The sequence below is a fragment of the Zootoca vivipara genome, chromosome 3 (assembly GCF_965207765.1).
Source record: "Zootoca vivipara chromosome 3, rZooViv2.hap1.1, whole genome shotgun sequence".
NCBI lineage: Eukaryota > Metazoa > Chordata > Lepidosauria > Squamata > Lacertidae > Zootoca > Zootoca vivipara.
The window spans coordinates 98270681-98290931 of NC_142586.1; the positions used below are offsets into that span (position 1 = coordinate 98270681).

Genomic DNA, 20251 nt, shown 5'->3' on the forward strand with positions numbered 1-20251 from the left:
CTCAATCCAGTCCGCGGAAGGTTCGGGAATCAGCATGTTTTTACATGAGTAGAATGTGTCCTTTTATTCAAAATGCATCTCTGGGTTATTTGTGAGGCCTGCCCTTTTTACATGAGTAGAATGTGTGCTGTTATTTAAAATGCATCTCTGGGTTATTTGTGGGGCATAGGAATTTGTTCATTATTTTATTTTTTTTTCAAAATATAGTCCGACCCACCACATGGTCTGAGAGATGGTGGACTGGCCCACAGCTGGAAAAGGTTGCTGATCCCTGGGCTATATAGAAAGGCCTGGAGGGCCAACTCATTCCCCACCCTAAGATTCAAATGCTTCAAAGATCATTTCTCGGACCTTGCAATTTAACTGAAAGGCTTTATACCTCTGACACCTTTCAGTGGATTTCAGTGACAAATCCAAACACAATGATCATTTAATTACTGTTTTCCTGTGCACCAGCACTTAGAAGTTATTATCGTTCTTGCAACACATGGGCCCAGTATCTGTTTATATATATTAACTTCCTGCTCTAAATCACTATGTACAATTCCGCTTTGGTGCATCTGTAATTTCGCACCTCCTGGAGTTTGTGACTATCTGGCTATAATTGAGTCCAATCGCCGTTTAATTAATGGGAACAGTGGCTTCCACATGTCATGGGATGCTGCTTTCTTCTCTGTTTTTAAATACATTCTTGTGGCTTTGCCCAAATCTGTGCCAAATAACCTGCAATAATTTGTGGTTTCGAAGCTCTCTGCTCTGTGATGTGGAAAGTGCATTGTTCTTTTGGATTCGGCTGGTGTTTTTCCACAGGATGAGACATATCTGATCTTTAACAATAGTGCGTTGTGAACGTGGTCTCTGGGGTGAGTCAGCTGGGCACTGGATTTCTCCCAGGTGGGCAATAAAAAAGATCTTTTTGTTTTGTTTTCCTGGAACACACACTGTGTATTTTATTTTATTTTTACAGACACACGCATACTGCGTAAGAACATCTCAAAATGGGAAGTCTGCCCTTTTCCTTATATTTGTGAAACCACCAGCATTCCTATTAACCTATCCCTGACAGTCGGCAGAACAACTTCCAGAGTAGAAGGTCTAAGTTCCAGGTAGGGTTGTGTGTTGGCGTCTCTCGTTTTAAAAGACTGGTGCACATACGCGTCAAGATTTCTCCGCTGAAAATAGGCACGTCTCATTCCATCATGATAATTTTACTATTTACAGTATACCCCACACATCTTACCGGGTTTCCCCAACCACTCTGCACAGCTTCCAACATATATAAAAATGTTTTAAAACATTTTCAAAACATCCCTATACAGGATTGCCTTCAGACGGCTCGGGGGTCAGGTAACTCCATACCCTCCAACATTTCTCCAGTGAAAATAGGGAAATCCTAAGGAAAAGTAGGACATTCCAGGATCAAATCAGAAACCGGAACAGCTTCCGTAAATCCAGGACCTGTCCCTGGAAAATAGGGGTACTTGGAGGGTCTGGATGCAGCGAGTCTTCTTCTTTGGCGATCACTCATAGCCAAGTAAGATTGTCTTCCAGGAACACAGTCTTGATGGTGAGTCCGTAAGTGGCTGTGGAGGCTGCAACGGAACTCCAATGCTGTCAATAAATTATGAGATGAAGCGGTCCAGGGGGTGGAGCAATTCCCCACTCAACTCCTTTCGCCTTAAAATAAACCCCTCACTACTTCTGGGCTTCTTAGTAATGAGAGTCTAATTCCAGCTTTCGTGGCCTGATCTCATAAAAACTCAGGGCTACTTAAATGAACAACCTCTTGCCTACAGTAAAGGGTCCCCCCCCCCGCCCCAGCTAGGATCCCCACTGTATCAGTTTGCCTTTTCACCTTGGCAAATTTGTGGCACTCTAGGTTTTCACCCTATTGCCCCTTTTGTGTGGCTCTAGGACACAAACTATCCCCCTTTTCCCTGAGGTAAGTTTTGCCCTCTTCTGAGTCTCCACCTCTGTGAGTTTTGATACGCTGCTGGAACAACTGAGATGATTCTCCTTGGCACAACAAAGATGAATTTTATTTTCTTGAGGACATAGTTGTTGTTTTTCTTAACGATTCATAAGGTTACAAACTTAGTTACAGTTGTACACTAACTCTGTCAAACTTTAACTCCAAGTTAACTTAAGCCTAACCTAAAACACCAGTAACCTCACTTCACACCCTTCTCCTTCCCTCCTTTGTCCCCACACTCCCCTCTCCCTCTCCAAACGGCTATCCCCTCCTCTTTTGAACCGGGAACCACCCCGCCTCCAAAAGATGTGCTGTCCGTTAAATTGGAGATGGATTAACTCTTTCTAATCCAGGGTATAATAAATCTTCCATACTAGGGCTAATCCGTTACAGAGGCCAATTCTGGATCCACACATCCTTCCACAGTGGGGAAATAGGTCATAGCTGCCAAGTTATCCCTTATTTTAAGGGATTTTCCCTTATGCTAAATAGGCTTCCTCGTGAGAAAAGGGAAAACTTGGCAGCTATGAAATAGGTTTCCAGTTGGGAGTTGATCGCGGGTTTGCCTAGCGTGCCTTCCTCTTAGCACTTTTCTCCCTTTCGTCCTGAGTTTGAGTGTCTTCAAAGTCTACGATACCTTTGGTAAAGGCTATTCTCCTGTTGGAGCACTCACTCCAACTATGTGTAGATCATGACCAATGCACAGTCTTCACAAGTAAGGCTCAATTCTGATGGCATGTGTATCACGACGATCGGTAGATTCTTATCTGCTGCAGCCTTCACCCATCTTCACAGCCATTGTAATATATCGCTTGTTATCTTCCGCCTGTTCTGCCGCTGAGGATGTCTTGGATCATTTTTTGTCTAGCTCCTCCCTTTGGACCTTACCACCTTGGGTGACCCTGCTGGGGAGAATGAGACTCCCAACGGCTTCGCTCACAAGGGTCAAAGGAACATGAAATCCCACTCACCACAACAATGTGATGATCCAGCGCATGAGATGCAAAAAGTAGTTTTTGGATAACAACTGTGGGCCTTTGGTACAACAGGTACAGGGTTGATTATGATGCAGCTTGTCAGTATAACCTGAACAGCACTTTTTACCTGGACACAGGTAGAAAGGTATGCTATAAGTTCAAAGGAACCTGCCATTTGAGTACCTCGGCCTGAAGTGAGATGAGTGTCACACCCCATAGTTGTCTTTGACTGGACTTAACCATCCAGGGGTCCTTTACCTTCACATTTTTTTTACCATGTGGCATGTGCAAGTCCTCTATGTCAGTACATAGCAGACTTTTTTCAGATGGAAACTGGGCAAAGCCTGTTGGATTTGGTAGTTTTTGCAGGGCTCACAATCATGTGGGGAAATCCTATTGCGTGCAGGAGTAGAGGCACTTTCCACTTTCAGACAAACCAACACAAGTGAGTTCCAAAGCCAGCTACCACACTGATGCACATTCATTCCGATCCATAAAATTCTGCTCCTTTCTTTGAGGAAGGTCTCAGTGGGACAGCATCTGCTTTGCATGCAGAAGGTCTCAAGACAAATCCCTGGCATCTCCAGGTAGGACTATGGGAGACCATGATATGAAGCCCCAGAAAACTACTGCCAATCAGTATGGACAATACTGAGCTTGATGGACCAATGGTCTGTTGCAATATAAGACAGCTTCTTATATTCCACTTTTAAAATATTTCTCTTGATGTTGTGTCTCAAGGGACCAAGGTTGACTATTTAGTTCAAAGTGCTGGTCAACATACCTAGGACAAACTCAAGACTGTGTGATACTATTCATACTATGAAAATAGGCACAGGCTGCCTATACCTCGGTTTACAAACACAATTGGTTCCGGAAGCCTGTACTTAACCTGAAGCGTACTTAACCTGAAGCGAACTTTCCCACTGAAAGTAATGGAAAGTGGATTAATCCGTTCCAGATGGGTCCGCGGAGTACTCAACCTGAAGCGTACTTAACCCGAGGTATGAGTGTAATTGGTTCCGGATGTCCGTACTTAACCTGAAGCGAACTCTCCCATTGAAAGTAATAGAAAGTGGATTAATCCGTTCCAGACAGGTCCGCGGAGTACTTAAACTGAAAATATTCAAACTGAGGCGTACTTAAATCGAGGTATGACTGTATACCTTACATTTAAAGCACATAACTTTCTCCAAAGAGTCCTAGGAAGTGTAGTTTGTTAAGCGTGCTGGGAATTATAGTTCTGGGAGGGGTAAACTAAAATTCCCAGGATTCCTGGGTGGGGGAGCTATGTGACTAAAAGGTATGGTGTGCATGCTGCCATAATATGGGGAAACGGTTGTTGATATATCATTAGCACTTTCCCAGGCCTCCATGTTCCATTCAGTCCATGTCTTGAACAAGCCTAAACTAAGTCAGTATATGCATAAAGAAAAGGATAGCTGACCTATACAAAAAAAAAAAAAGGAAGAGTAAGTTGTCTTCTCTGATCATGAGGACCAGGATTTTTATTTTTATTTTTAAAGGAAATTTTGGTATCTCCAGGTTTCTGTCCAAGAATCTTAGAACTGAGAGGTCAACTTGCCTGTGCCCTTTTGAATCACAGATGGTGTGAAAGTTAGCAAGTTCCAAGTTCAATTTAATTTGAGAATTGCTTCAAATTGCAAAAAAAAAAAAAAATTGCTACAAGAGATCCTGTCGCTGATCTTCACACCCTGGCATCAATCGCAGCTGCCATTCACCGCTTTTCGAAATTAACTGGCAAAACACTGCTATTATGTCAAACCATTTACCAAAAAATAAATACCCAAAGGAAGTATCCATTTTACCAGAGTGAATACCATTCCTATATACTTGTCAATCCTTTGACCAAACAGCCTTTACGCAGTCAGCAAGTTAAGATGTAAACGAAGAAGCCAATCAGGGCCTCTCCAGGTATTCCCTTTTCACAAACAATATACAAAGCTTAATTTCCTCGCAGGAAATTATAGCCTCTGCTGAGATTTCAAAATCTGATTAGTTTCAGAGGCCTGGGGTTTTTAAAAACCTGTAATTCAAAATAAAGATATAAACATTACAACCACCCGCCCCCCTGCCCCCAAGTCTAAAGAAACCTGCTTAGTGGATTCCCTCGAGGGGAAAAAGAACGGGACCCTCAAGATTCTTACTGATAAGGTATGAATAACATTCTCATAAAGCTCAAAGATTGCCCAGATAGACACATTTAAAATAATTACAGTGATTAAATAGAGTTGCAAGCGGCTATAGCTCCAGGCAACACCACCGAGGCCTAAAGAGAAAAACAACTTGGGCATATGTTTGTGATTTATGATCTTACACATGCTTGTACAAGCAACACACCATTCATTGGCAAATAGCCACCTCTCACTTTGCGGTAGCGATGCTTTACGGTTATCAACTTGCTGCATTGGCTTGACAAGCTGGCTTTGCCCTAAAATGAAGGTTTACTCTTCAAAACACAGTTTTTGAAATTAGTATTCCCACCCACCCACCCACCCCCCACCCCAGGGAATTCTTCCCAGGGAATATGAATGCAATGGCCTCGATTTGTCTTTTTCTTTGTATTATTCATTTGATGTCATTCATTCCTTCTCGCTCCTTATTTCTTACACATTATTGAATTACATAAGGTAAAGGGACCCCTGACCATTAGGTCCAGTCGTGACCGACTCTGGGGTTGCACGCTCATCTCGCATTATTGGCCGAGGGAGCCGGCGTACAGCTTCCAGGTCATGTGGCCAGCATGACAAAGCCGCTTCCGGCAAACCAGAGCAGCACATGGAAACGCCGTTTACCTTCCCGCTATAGCGGTTCCTATTTATCTACTTGCATTTTGATGTGCTTTCAAACTGCTAGGTTGGCAGGAGCTGGGACCAAGCAACGGGAGCTCACCCCGTCACAGGGATTTGAACCGCCGACCTTCTGATCAGCAAGCCCTAGGCTCAGTGGTTTAGCCCACAGCGCCACCTGGGTCCCTATTGAATTACATAATTCTAATCAAATAACTAATTTTTAAAAGGATTTGTGGAGATCCAAGTTATTCCCAGCTACATTTTTGGAAGAAAGCAGTGAAATGAGAGCTAAAATGAAGACGTTGTCTCCTGCGCGTTTTTTAGGGTTGGGGACAGGGCAAAATGTCAAGCAGGAAAGAGGGAAGAAATATTCAAAATTTTATGGGGATTGGAGCAATAGTGGCAACAGTTCTTCCTAAAGAGCCACAGATGTCATTACCTTTCCTCACATGGGAACCCCTTGATTATTTTGGTTGCCCTTTTCTGAACCTTTCCCAGCTTGACTTGTACCTAGGAAAAGAAATCGCTTTGCAAAAGTGTGAAATTGCATTCAAAGATGTGTCTAATAGGAAAACCTTACACCAACATGTTGATGAATTTTCACGAGGACTTAAAAATATTACATATGTGAAAATGCAGAGAACTGAACTGAAGGCTGCAGACGTTGGGGACTGAGAGAAACCAAAATTGACAGATTTGCACATTCCTAGTAGTATCCAAGACTGGTCAACTTATTTTGGCACCTGAGACAGAAAATCCTACAAGGTCTCCTCCTTCTTCCTGACAGAAAAAATACAGTCAGAGTGTGAAAGTCCTTCCAGGATGAAGTTGTTGTTATTATTGTTGTTGTTGTTGTTGTTGTTGTTGTTGTTGTTGTTGTTGTTATTGTTATTATTATTATTATTATTATTATCATTTCTATACCGCTTTGTATTTTTAAGAAAAAATCTCAAAGCGGTTTACAACCTACATTGAAACTTCAGATAAAACAATCTGAATTAAAACATTACAGAAGAAAATCAAATGTAAAGTATATATTCAAAGCTACATAGTTAACAGGAAACCAAAATATTATCTTAATCATTTCAAACTAAGACATGACAAAGGAGGTCAAGAATTCACATTTAATGCAACAAAGTTAACAAAAAAAAACCTTCAACATTTCAAAATTAAACATTGGTAAAGGAAGTCAGCTTTAAAATACGCTTTTAGAACAGCATAATCAGCAAGTTAAAAAAATATTATCTTAAACATAGAATATACCTGCTCTGTTTCTGCCACTGCTGCCAATGTATGTGTGTATATTATCTTTCAGCTGACGGAGTACAATTCTGAATAGAAAAATTGACAGAAGGGAAGGATTAAGCACTCCTCTGCTACCTATTCCTCACTCTAATTTTTCAACCTCCCTCAGCTGCATTTCATTTTTTTAAAAAAAAAAATCAGGATATTACCACATGCATGTGCCATATAATGTTGTCTTTTGGATTCTGTCCAATCCTATGAAATTTTCTTCCAAATAAGTCCCTCTTGGGCTGCAATCCCATACATGCTAATCTTGGGAGTTACCGGTAGTCCCATTGAACTCAGTGTGGATTACTTCCACCTAGGAATGCATTGTGCAATAGGACCCAACTAAGCATTCCTAGAATTGTACCCACAGTATGATGTGTTTTTATAGTGGTACATCATATATTTGATTAGGGTTGCCATACTTCAAAAAATAAAAACCAGGACACCCTGGGGTTTTTTTTTTAGGAGGACCCCAAGATTGGCAAGGAGAACCCCAGAGTTGTTGAACTTCTTTTTTAATTGACAAAAAACCACCTTTTGGAAATCCCCTGGACGTCAATTCTGCCTTTGATACACAAATTTAATTGCCTTAAAAATTATCCACCTGAAATCTTTTAAACTGTTTTTATCCCTCCTGAGTCATTGGGAGATAATGAGCAACAAATATAAGCACAGCAATGAATTGGGAGGAGGTGTGTTTTATGAAACGATTTGGTGAGTGGTTCGTCCACTGAAAAGATCAACGATTTGGGAGTTTTCTGTTGCAAGCTGAAGCAAACCCAAAGGAAAGGTATTCCCCTCCCCTCCTGTCTCCATGAGAGCAGGTGTTTGGCTCTGAGGGACTTGCGTCTTGATTGTTCTGTGTTGTGGCGGTGGGAGTGTGGGGTGTTAGTGTGCCCCCTAAAGCAAAACACACAAACACAAATAGCACTTAGAATGCAGAACCTGGGAGACCCCCTGAAGTCAACTAAACTAGGTGTCCACCCTCTTGATCTGATTTATGACAACAGAGACAGAGTGGAGCGAGCCGAATTCAAGAATGGCTCGAAGGTGAAAAAGGCTTAGCGGAGCTTTTACCAGGCCTAGCCTTAGGGGTGTTGTCTTTTTGATAGAACTGATTGGGTGGAAGAAGGAAAATCTTGACGGAGTGAACTGTCACGTAGGCAGGTGGAAGGCCCAGTGACCCTTGGCTCCAATTTTAAAGACGGGAGCAATACATGAAGCTTTCCCTCTTCTACGCTCCTCCACTGGTGGAAATGCAGATTAATCTCACAATAGGCAGAATTAATGCCTGCGTTTTTACCTGCTTTTTCAAACTCAAAAGTCTACACGATGGGTGGGCTATTAATATCTGTGAAATGTTTTAATCCACTCTTCAGGCAGGTCCTATTTCTGTTATGGAATGTATGTAGGGGGCTGGTAATGCATGCTGCTGAGAAATCCACTTTGAGCCTGTGCGAGGGGGCACCAATTTTGAGAAGGGGGGGGGGAGAAATAGACTGAATCAGGGGCATTTAATTTACATTTAACAACCCTTGTGCCTTATGGCATCTCCATGAAGCTGCAGGGAGATGTTTTCTAAACACTGCCGACAATACACAACACCACTTCTCCTTTTCACCAACAAACTTTGGGGATGCTGTGGAAATTCTGAATAAGTGTTTGAGGTTGTTTTCAGATACATGAGTGCAAGCAAGCTTAAACTTAACCCTGATTGAATTGAGGTGCTGTGTTATGTTGGATGTGTAAGACATCTAATGCATTATGCATCTATTCTGGTCCTGTATTAAAACAGCAAAAATTGGGGTTACTGTTATTGAGGAAATTGAAACCGCTATTGGAAATCTCTTACCAAATGACCCTCTAGTTCTTCTTTAGGGGTATATAAAAAAATAGTTCCAACAAGTGATAGAGATATGATTTTTTATTTATTTGTTAAGTGCTGCTTGGATTACTATTGCCTATAAATGGGGGGGGGGGGACTCACATCACTGAGCTTGAAAGGCAGGCTGATTAAAGATGGTATTTCCTGCTTGGCAGGGGGTTGGACTGGATGGCCCTTGTGGTCTCTTCCAACTCTATGATTCTATGAAAGTTTGGGACACAGCAACTGTGGTGTTTCCTTGAGTTCTGGCACTCACTATTGTGCCTCGTTGCACCAGAAGCAGTTTAGTCATGCTGGCCACATAACCTGGGAAAGCTGTCTGTGGAGAAACGGCAGCTTCCTTGGCCTGAAAGCGGAGATAAGGGACACAGCCCATAGTCAAATTCAACTGGACTTGACTGTCCAGGGGTCCTTTACCTTTTTACTTGTTGTTGTTGTTAATTGCTTTTTAAAGTTAATGACTCCTTAACTTGTTTCTCTCAAGTTTCCTATTTATCTGACCATAATTTGGCTTGAAGCAACCACTTGGCATCCACAAAAAGGGAAATGTACCCTATGACCTCAGGAATCCAAGGCTCAGATTCTCTGGTTTCATAAGATGTGTGAACCTTCGCACAACTTTGATTGTCAGTGCCCTGGAGAAGGAAGCTCTGCTTTCAGGGAACTTGGCAGGTGCACCCATCTTGCAAAGTTGTTCCCAGTCACCTTTTCTCTCCCTTAAACCCAACTATTCAACCATCAAGCAAGCCTTTGGGGAGTAATTTCCAGACACACAAAGGGCTGTGAGGAACTTGCCTTCTCCAAAAGGTCAACAGGCATCAAGTGCTTAACTCCAATTGGTGCTTTCTGAAACCCTTACTCAAAAGCTACGAAAATATCTGAAGACAATGAAACATAGCAATGGTTGGGGAAAACATTTCAATTGCACCGTACATTGTCAAGGGAGGGCAGGGAGTAGCTAATTTTCTTTTCTATTCAGGCCTAATCCTGCACAGATTACAATGGCATGTGAGCAACTTCATTTCCAACTAATCAAATACACTGAAGAGTTTCATTTCCAACATCTGATATTGCCAGAAAAGGCAACAGGTTTCGGACCAATGTCCTCTCCGACGGTATCCCATTTATTTCAGTCACCTTCCTTCTTCTGACAAGTCAAAAAGAAAGCTAAGCTTTAGTCAATCAGTTCATTGGGTTGCATTTAATTTACTACAATTATATCCTGCTTTTAACCCAAGGAGGTCACTTTGTAGGAGCACCACAGGTGGTCTCCCATCCAAGCACAGACAGGGCTGAGACCTGCTTAGCAATGTGAGAGCTTTTTTGCTGTTGGACCACATTCTATGTCCAGAGAAAAGGATTGTAGTGATAGAAGGAAGCAAAAGACCATGCAGTCCAAAGTTGGCAAAGGATTGCCAACTCTTTTTGCTAGGAAGATCTCTGTCATTCCAGCAACTGCATATGGATCCAGAGTTGCGAACAGGGCAAAAAAATGTCCCAGTCTGGCCAGTTTCTTGGTTTGTTCTTTTGGTAGGCAGTTGCCAGAACAGCAAATATTCTTTAAAATCTATATGATTTAGATCAGGAGTGAGGAACGACCTGGCTGGATTCTTGCCTCCCCCAGCCCCTATGAGTCAATTTTGACAGGTGGGCTAGCCTGCTTACCTTTCAGTCACCTGGTGATAACTTTCAATCATCAGGTGATGACTTCAAAGGTGCTCTCTCCTGAGCATCTTTGAAGATGTGCCTGTTAAGGAAGCTTTGTCTAAGGTGGAGATGCACTTCAGATGCTGAAGACACACCTTTTGACACCTGTGTTTTTAGGACTCACCTTATTTCTGTGATTGCAAGTTGTTTCATATTGGAGTCTTGCACTTCTTCCCTCGCGGACCTGGCGAAAATAATAATAACCAAGAAATGACATGGGCTGGGCAATAACTGGTTTTCAATATCACAATACATCACCAGCTAAACATCGCAATCAGGGGTGTAGGAAGATAGGGGCGGTGGGGGTGGGCCGCCCTGAGCGGCGCGATCCCAGGGGCGCCGTCATGGCTGCCCACCCCGCCCCCAAACACGTGCCCCACCCCAAAACGCACGCGAGGTGGCGTCATGCTTGTGGGTGGCGTGACGCCCCTTGCTGGCCCGCCCCTCGCCTCCGTCCAGGGAGAGCGTGCGCCGCAGCAGGGAGAGCTCACATTGGCTGAGCAAGCCCCTGCAGCGCCTAGCGAGGTTTTAGCCAGGTGGCTGCTGGGACCGGCTTGCTCCCTTGGCCAACGCCGCTCTCCCTTCCTGCTGCGGCGCACTCTCTCTCTGGACGGAGGCGAGGGGCGGGCCAGCAAGGGGCATCACACCCCCAGGGGGTGCCTCCGCTTTGACGCCCCGGGTGCCAAAGCGGGTCGCAATGCCCCTGATCGCAATATATTGATATATCAAAATATCTGACTTAAGGAAGGAATTACGCAGAGGCAAACAGGACAATGTCCTGGCAACTGCTACCACTTAAGGGTCTAAAACTGATAATTAATCACCTCATGGTCACTTTCAGCAGCAGGCAAGCCAAAATGCATTCAAATGATACTTTTGGTTTGAGACTTGGCTACCAAATGGTGGCATTCAGGACAATCCAAAGTATGGTGATGAGTCATTGTGAATATAAATAATCCGGGACTGTCAGACTGCCAGCTGGCCTGCTAGGAGGCAGGCAGAAGCAGCAGCAGCCTGGAGGCAGCGGAATCGTCAACAGTCAGGGCAAAAGCCGCGGCAGCGGCCTGGCAGCAGTGGCGCAATAGTCAGCAGCCTGCGAAGTCTTGCCATGACAGTGAGCAGCGCAGCAGAAGCTGCGGTAGCCTGCGAGGCCTTGTCGTGGGGGCAGCAGGAGTGGTGGCCTGCAAGGCCTTGTGGCAGTGGCAAAAGTGGCGATGGCCTACAAGGTCTTGACATGGTGGTTGCAGTAGTGGCAGCCTGCGAGCCCTTGCAGTGGCAGCAGGAGATTGTGACAGAAGCAGAGGTGGCCCGCAAGGCCTTGTTGAGGCAGGTTGCCACAGCTTTTGCCACTGCCTCCCACTACCGTCAATTCTTGCCATCAGGGCAAGGCCTTGTAAGCCCCACTGCCTGGGTCACATGAGGCCTTGCAGGCTGCCACTACTATTGCCACCATCTCGTCGCCGCCACCAGGCCTCACAGGATGTAGCTACTGCCGTCACCTCCTGTCACTGCCGCAAATCCCCACAGGCCTCTGCTGCAAGGACTCACAGACCACCACCGCTTCTGCTGCCAAATCTTGTTGCCATGGCCAATGCCGTTACTGCTGCCATTTGGGTAGAGGTGAGGGCCTGGCACCCAGCTCTATTCTCTCCCCAAAAATGTTTTCCCTTATTGACTTTCGCAGGCTTGCGGATGTCAGTTCTGTTCCTACCTCTAGGTGGGAACAGATAGTTGTGAACCAATGCCTAAGCAACTACTCACATTCTGTAATCAATAAAGTTGTGGCCAAAAAATATGCCAAAAACCTTAAACAAAAATTCAGTGTGAATTGTGTTTTATTTGAGGGTGGCTTGGGGACCTCAACACGCAACATTGCAGTGTTTAGCTGGGAGTTATCGCAATGTTGAAAACCAGATATTGCCTAGCCCTTACACGCATTGTGATCCACAATATATTGCCAGCTGCTTTGAAACAATTATCACGATGTGAACTTCAAACCCGTTTTTTTTACAATATATCAATATACCGCCAACCCCTGGCGTGCTATGGTCCATGGGGTCTTGAAGAGTCGGACACGACTAAACGACTAAACAACAACAACAACCGCCAACCCCTAGCAATGACTAATAACAGAATGCAGAATGGGAGCAGTTTGGCTATATTCATGAAGGCAGCTGTTATTTGCTTACAATACACAGTTAACTCTCTCGCACACCCTGCTCTCTTGCAGGAAACTAGTTTTCTATAAAAACAAAACCAGGGAGTGGGAGAGAAGGACATTGCTTGCAACCCCGGAAAGCTTATGGCACAAGTAATGTGCTAAATGTAGTATTATTGGTCAGGTCATGCAGGCCAACACTGTACTCGTTTTCCCACAATCTCAGCTCATTAACATCTAGTTCCCCCATTGTGAGGGGTTTTTTTGGCTGAGTTCCACCAGCGAGAAAAAAGACGAATGTTTATAATATGCAAACTTGACAGTATTTTTTTTAAGAGCTTTCCCAATAATAGGTCTTTTCAGATGAAAATATGACGAGGGTTTCATAAGTTAGAAGTTGATCATCACGCAGGGGGAGGGGCAGTTCTACAGCACCTGCTTTTAGAGGCTGTTTAAGTAAATGAACATATTTGGGTTAGCTCAGCTCAAAGAAGACCATCAAAACACATCTATGTTTGACCTTAATGGGGAAAAAAGATACATATGACTATATGTGAGAAACTCCTTTGTTAGACAACTCTCTAGTCCTCAGGATTATGGAACCAAACTTCTAAACGCAGCAGGCGTTTGTTGCAAAGAGGCAAAATCAATAAGGCACAGCCTGTGGAAATATACTTATTTACTCTAATTCCCTTCCCACTTCACAGTTGTTATTCATCTGTACCATTCATACATGTAGGTTACTAATTTTATTTCATAGATGGGAGAAAGAAACAGCAATTAGTTATAGAAAAAAAGAAGGGACCAGGATCAAGGCCCTACTTGGAAACTTTGCCCTCTGATCTCAACTATACCGGTATTTTGGTGTGCTGTGGTTTGAGGAAGTATCCTAGGTCAGTGGTTGAGCATCCGCTTAGCTAGGTTTAATCCCTAGCATCTCCAGATGGGGCTGAGAGAGGACTCTGTCTGAAATCTTGTAGAGTTACTGCCAGTTAGTGTAGACAGTATGGAGCTTGATGGACCAATGCTCTGTCTCAGAACAAGGTTGCTTCCCATGTTTCTGTAGAGATGGATGAGGGTATTTAAATGGAAAGACTCAAAATGACTTACTCTGGATTACTGGTACAACAAAATATGAGACATAGCCTTGCCAGAAAAGCTAACTGAGTGACTCAGCCTAGCAAGAGGACAGATTTATTTTTATTTTGCTGCAGTCTGGTGAATACGGTTGCCAGGTCAGGAACATCCCATACCCTGAGATTTCAGAACCCAACCCTGAGACCTAGATGCAGTCACTGATGATGTCACAGGGGATGGCCCCCAGTGATGTCGTTAAGCATGACACATTGAGCAATAGCCACAGTTGCTGAGAGCACAGTGTGATTTTAAAACCCCAATTAAATTTTAATTACCCAATTAAAACCAGATGTTAAAAACCCAATTAAATTAAAATAGAAACCTTACCTACTGGGGGTGTTCTTTAGATGAAATGAGAGGACCGTTCCTTCTCATCTGCTTAGGAAGCCTGGTAAAGAAGGCGTTCTCACTCACCTGGAGATTCGAGCCTCTCCCCTGCCACCTGGGTTGGGGGAAAGGAAACCTGGAGACTTCAGGTCATCCGAGTCATAAGACATTCCCAAAGTCTCCAGCTATGGCTTTCTTCCAATAAAGATGACTAGAGACTCTGGTTTCTTGGTAATATGTGGTTTTATGGACCCACATATGTGCAGGCTGAACATTAGATGGGAGAACTTACAGCATTAATGCTCCAACAGATATGGCTCCCTCAGGGTTTTTATTATTATTATTATTATTTGGGAGGGGGGTAACAAAGCCACGGCACTGGATTCAGCATGGACAGCAAAACCAGGCCTCTCTCTTTCTAGCCTCAGTCCAAGGCAAGACTAGCTAGTCTTCTTCTTTCACACTTATCCCTAGCCAGAAAAGAAGTGGGAAACTGATCAACTCTCTGCCAGAGCTGCCAAAGTTACTGCTGCAGTTTATTTCATTGGGCTGCTCTTGACCAAACCTCAGCCTTACAACCAAGAATCACAGGGCTATTTTTTTTCACAGCAGTGCTGGAGACTTGGCCATGCATATTTCTAGGGTGGGCACATCTGCATATTTCCTGCCAAGTGGTAAGGAGCATTCTGTCACTCCTGCTTCTCCATATTTCTGATCAGGTGGCAAGACTCCCCTTAGCATTTGCTAGGACAATATGGACAATCAGCTTACCAGATGCTTTTATGAACTGTTGTAAGATAGCCCTTCTTAAATTATTGTATCTGGCCCACCAAGAGAAGAGCCAAGTCCTGCAAGTTTAGCAGCACAGTCAGTCTTGATCCACAGTAAACCCATTTGAAGGAGTCTTTGATCAATCCAGGAAAGAAGTTTGTTGAAGCAGGAAATCTTCAGGATGACTCAAAGTGGGCTCAAGCAAAAATCCCGTAGAGATGAGGCTGTGTGCTCCAGACCCAAACAGACACATGACATTTCACATCAACCTGTTCCCATGGACCCAAAACAGCAGAACAACCGCTGCTCTGGATGTGAGTCATTGTATACAAAGGAAGGTAAAATTCAATCCCCCAGAGAAGGCCACTAACCTTTGGCAGACACTCTGAAATTCAAGTTGGTCCCTTTCTATAACAACTCACACTTAAGCAAATTTAGGATGAAATGGATAAAAGGCGCAGAGGCTGTGTAATTACTTTTAGCATTTCAATGTCTGCGGTTCCTGATTAGGACTAGGGGAGAGCGGGGTGGGGACGAAGATCCATGCAAATGTATCTGCAATCATTGTCCTTAATTTAATATTAAACAACGAGCTTGTTAAGTAAAAGTCATTTTCATTATTCCTTGGTTGCTGGAGTCTAATTCGTTTAGGAGGAAAGACTAGGAAAGAGCACTTAAGTTGTAAAGCTGAAGAAAGCCGCTGTTTATGGTGAGTTTTCAATCTCCTTCCTTCAAAGCCCCATGCAATCAAACAACAATAGGGCCATTATGTCTAAAGCTGTCAGGATGTTCTTCTCAACCTCCACCCCACCCCCACCCTGCAAATATAATTTGTCAACTGTTAGTTACTTCATTGGAAAATTGGGAAAAGGAGTACGACAAGGCTGTATATTGTCTCCCTGCTTATTTAACTTATATGCAGAATTCATCATGCGAAAGGCTGGACTGGATGAATCCCAAACCGGAATTAAGATTGCCGGAAGAAATATCAACAACCTCAGATATGCTGATGACACAACCTTGATGGCAGAAAGTGAGGAGGAATTAAAGAACCTTTTAATGAGGGTGAAAGAGGAGAGCCCAAAATAGGGTCTGAAGCTCAACATCCAAAAAACTAAGATCATGGCCACTGGTCCCATCACCTCCTGGCAAATAGAAGGGGAAGAAATGGAGGCAGTGAGAGATTTCACTTTCTTGGGCTCCTTGATCACTGCAGATGGTGACAGCAGTCACGAAATTAAAAGATGCCTGCTTCTTGGGAGAAAAGCAATGACAAACCTAGACAGCATCTTAAAAAGCAGAGTTAAAGCGATGTTTTTCCCAGTAGTGATGTATGGAAGTGAGAGCTGGACCATAAAGAAGGTTTGGAGTCTCTTCCAACTCCACCATTCTATCTGCAAGAAGATGGAGTACAAGATCCATCGCCCCTCCTGTGGTTTCCAGCAACTAGCAGTCCTAGATAATGAACTCATTAATTCTAAGTGAATGGCAGCCATTGTAGTCCCTCACCGACCTATTAACACAACAATGGGCGTTTTGCTGACAATGCTTACAAGAAACAACTGTACTCAACAAACACGTCCCTCCCTAGCAGGAGGAGACGTGCAAAAGGGTCCCTTTCACAGACTCTGATGAGTTTGTAGCTGTATAAGGCAGTTCTAACCACCCAGTAAGTATTCTTCAAGTTAGCATTTAATCTGCTTTAAGACTATGAAAGGTAATTAATGAGATAGACAGGGAGGCATGGCTTAAATCTTTGCCTGACTAAACCCACCAAGCTGAAGAGGACACAAGTCTTGCCTGAGTATCCCTGCATTCAGAAACGTGGTTTCTCCGTAGATTCTGTAGCAGCAAAGCCCCATTTTTCTCCACAGATTAATCTGGTGCACTCAAACCAAACTGTTTAATGTTGTAGGAGACAGATTATTTGTACAGACCTGAGTGAGAGAGGAAAATAAGAATATCAATGATCATAATAACGAATGTGATATTTAACGGATAAGCTGTTTCAGGACACCAAATCCCTTGCTGATCTAATCGTACAGGTTGTTCTCTCTCTTTTTGTTTTAAAAGGGGGGGGGTGAGCTTTTTAAAGTTTTCCTCACAGGAGTGAAGTGACTGGAAACATCAGATGGATCATCTTTAACTTTCCACGCACTGGACCCAGGTAAAGTAGCATTTGTATGGACAGGCGGAGTCCTCCAAACCCCCAGGCGACCCCCTGAGCGGAATAATGATGGAAGACAACATGCTATGGGATTCAAATTGGCCACAACTTTATTAAGTTTCAGATGTAGGGAGACCTTGGCTCAGGCATTGGGCGTTATCCTCCCCAGTCCCCAGCCAGGGTTCTGGGAGGCTTCGGGGTTATCCAGAATGTATGGGGGGATGGGCTGGCTCTGGAAAACATATGTTCAAGAAGAGAGAGCCCGTCCCCCGTTCGCCACTGCTGGAAGGGGGAAGTGATGACACCTCTTGGCATGGTCAATGCTTCACCCCAATACCCCGATCTTGTCGCCGCAAAGGGGGTGAGGTCTCCACCTCACGCCCCTTCCTCTAGGAAGATCGCCAAAAGAATTCCGCCCAAGGCCTGAAGCCGCCAAAGTTGTGACGTATTGCTACAGGAAGGGCAAAACCTGCCAATGCAGGGAAATTCCTTTCCGGCCCTTCAACAGCGACCTTGACATAGCAGCGCCTGTGTACCTGTGAAAAAAAGGTTAACCTGCAAAGAAACTTGAATGAGGGTGTGGAGGGTGGCAGAAGCTGTGGAGCCCACTGGTGCTTGGAGGTAAGATTCAAATTCTCTTGTGTGAGCTGGAAAGTCCCTCCCCTTACCTCGCCAGTCCCCTGGCAACACCTGCCCAGGCAGGATTGGATGCTAGTAGGCAGAGACCCCAGGCATCCTGCCTGGGAAGATGTTGCCAGCCCCGAACGATCAGGGAATCGCCTTATGGGATTAGGGGGCTGCGCACGAGCGGTCATTCAAACAGGAGGCAAGTCCTGCTAGATCAGACTAAGAATCTACCTAATGCAGCACCCTGTTTTCTCAGAAGGGCCAGCTAGATGCCTCCAGGAAGCCAACAAGCAGGGCTTGAAATAAACATGATTTCCATGCCATTGTCTATCCAACAACTACAACCCACCACCATAACCTAAAAACAAGGATAAGCTCTGTTATCGAATGCCTTCCGAGAGGTAACAATAGTTAATGGGATTCACTCTCACAAGATGAAGTAATGGCCACCAACTTCAGGTGGCTTTGAAACCAGATTAGACAAATTCATGGCGGTTAAGGCTATCAATGGCAATCTCCTTCCGTATACCTGTTGCTGTGAGTCACAAGAGTGCTATTGTACTATGTAGGTCCTCCCGGAGGGGTTGGTCCATGTGAGAATCCTGGATCCTGTTCAGGGCTCTCCTTATGTTTTTAATATATTAGTAGTTGTGGCTGGCACAGTGAAGAACATTTGATCCTCCACCTACAATCTTTCCAGGGGTTTACTCCAGCAACAGATGGTTTGTGTGGTACTAAGGGACCCAGGTGGCGCTGTGGTTAAACCACTGAGCCTAGGGCTTGCTGATCAGAAGGTCGGCGGTTCGAATCCTTGTGACGGTGTGAGGTCCCGTTGCTTGGTCCCAGCTCCTGCCAACCTAGCAGTTCGAAAGCACGTCAAAATGCAAGTAGATAAATAGGAACCGCTACAGCGGGAAGGTAAACAGCGTTTCCATGTGCTGCTCTGGTTTGCCAGAAGCGGCTTTGTCATGCTGGCCACATGACCTGGATGCTATACGCCGGCTCCCTCGGTCAATAATGCGAGATGAGCGCGCAACCCCAGAGTCGGTCACGACTGGACCTAATGGTCAGGGGTCCCTTTTAAGCACATATAGCCTTCAACGTCTAAACTAACTGAAGCATTGAGCCTGAGGTCATATGAACATTTTATCTGCAGTGTTTGATCTGAGATGGTTCATTCACACTGCACATCCCCTCTTGATGTTGATGATGATGATCAATATCATCATCATCATCAACATGTTGTTGTTGTTGTTGTTGTTGTTGTTGTTGTTCCTTCACCATAAGGTCCAAGGGCAGGTCACAACCATTTACAGTACAACATTTTAAAAGTGTAAAAAAAATTACAATCACACAAATAGGGTGGGTCCTAAAGGATCTCAAATACAGCCGTCAAGTGAAGAACATGGAGGTGTGATCACTTTTTTGGAGAACGGTGTGGTTTTATTACATATGTTAATAAACAAAAGAGCAACATACCTCTCCCATTCCATTATATAAGACTGTGAAAATTGCCTAAGTGGGGAGCACCCTCTAAACACCTTTTAAATGCCCTCCCTGCTACTCTTTCTCTCCAATCCAGGTCAAAAATTCTGTATTCAAAAACATCCACAACTAGAATTGATGCTCTGGGGCTGGCAGGAGGCTGGAGGATGCATGGGAAAGAGGTGGCCACTGCTGCGATACTACGCACATCAGCTGTTAAGCAGGGAGGCTGAGGAGCCTAAACGAAGCCCGACTGTGTCACCAGTCTTTTCTCCGCATTCACTGAAGTCCTTTCTGGGCTCCACGGAGGGTCTCCTCACAAGCCACAGGGACTCTCCAGCTCTTTCTCTGCATTTCCGGGTATGAATTAAATTATTTTCATGTACACAGTCATGTGCAAGTTGATCATACATGATTGGGGTGTGTGTGCCTGTATTCAGAAGTATTATTTTCTCCAGCTGTGGAAGCACAGCAGAGCCATCATGGCTAGTGAGAACAGCAGCTACCCTTTGTTTTTAAGATGAGTGGCACATAAGTTAACTACTTTTCCTTGTCCTTAGACATTGAAAAGGGTGGGATGAACTAACAGGAAGATGTTCAAGCACCCCACAAGCAAATCAGGTTGAGTGTCACATAACCACCCTGGAAACATATCACAACGAAAGCTCAATATTAACTACCACATAAGCTTTGTGCAAGGCGACTCAGGGAGAATGCCAAATAAAAATAAAAGCTTTTTTAAAAGAAAAAGAAAAATACTTGTTCTCTCATTATTCCATTTATTAGCTTTGTTGCCTTCCCATCATTAGCTCAACCCCAGCTAATCACCCTCTTTGTAAGGCCTTCATCTGGGGGAACAGTCCGTTAATGATCAATGCAAAAGAAGGTGTTGGGAGTCAACTATTTTTTTTATTTTATTCCCCCCCCCTTTC

General features: G+C 44.2%; 1 long non-coding RNA gene across 1 annotated transcript; it reads left to right on the plus strand.

Annotated features, from left to right (window-relative positions):
* Positions 1–968: 968 nt before the first annotated feature.
* Positions 969–20028, plus strand: LOC148686371 (uncharacterized). The gene is made up of 3 exons (XR_015949390.1): positions 969–1106; positions 19417–19679; positions 19880–20028. It is a non-coding gene; the product is annotated as an uncharacterized LOC148686371 (long non-coding RNA).
* Positions 20029–20251: the final 223 nt, after the last annotated feature.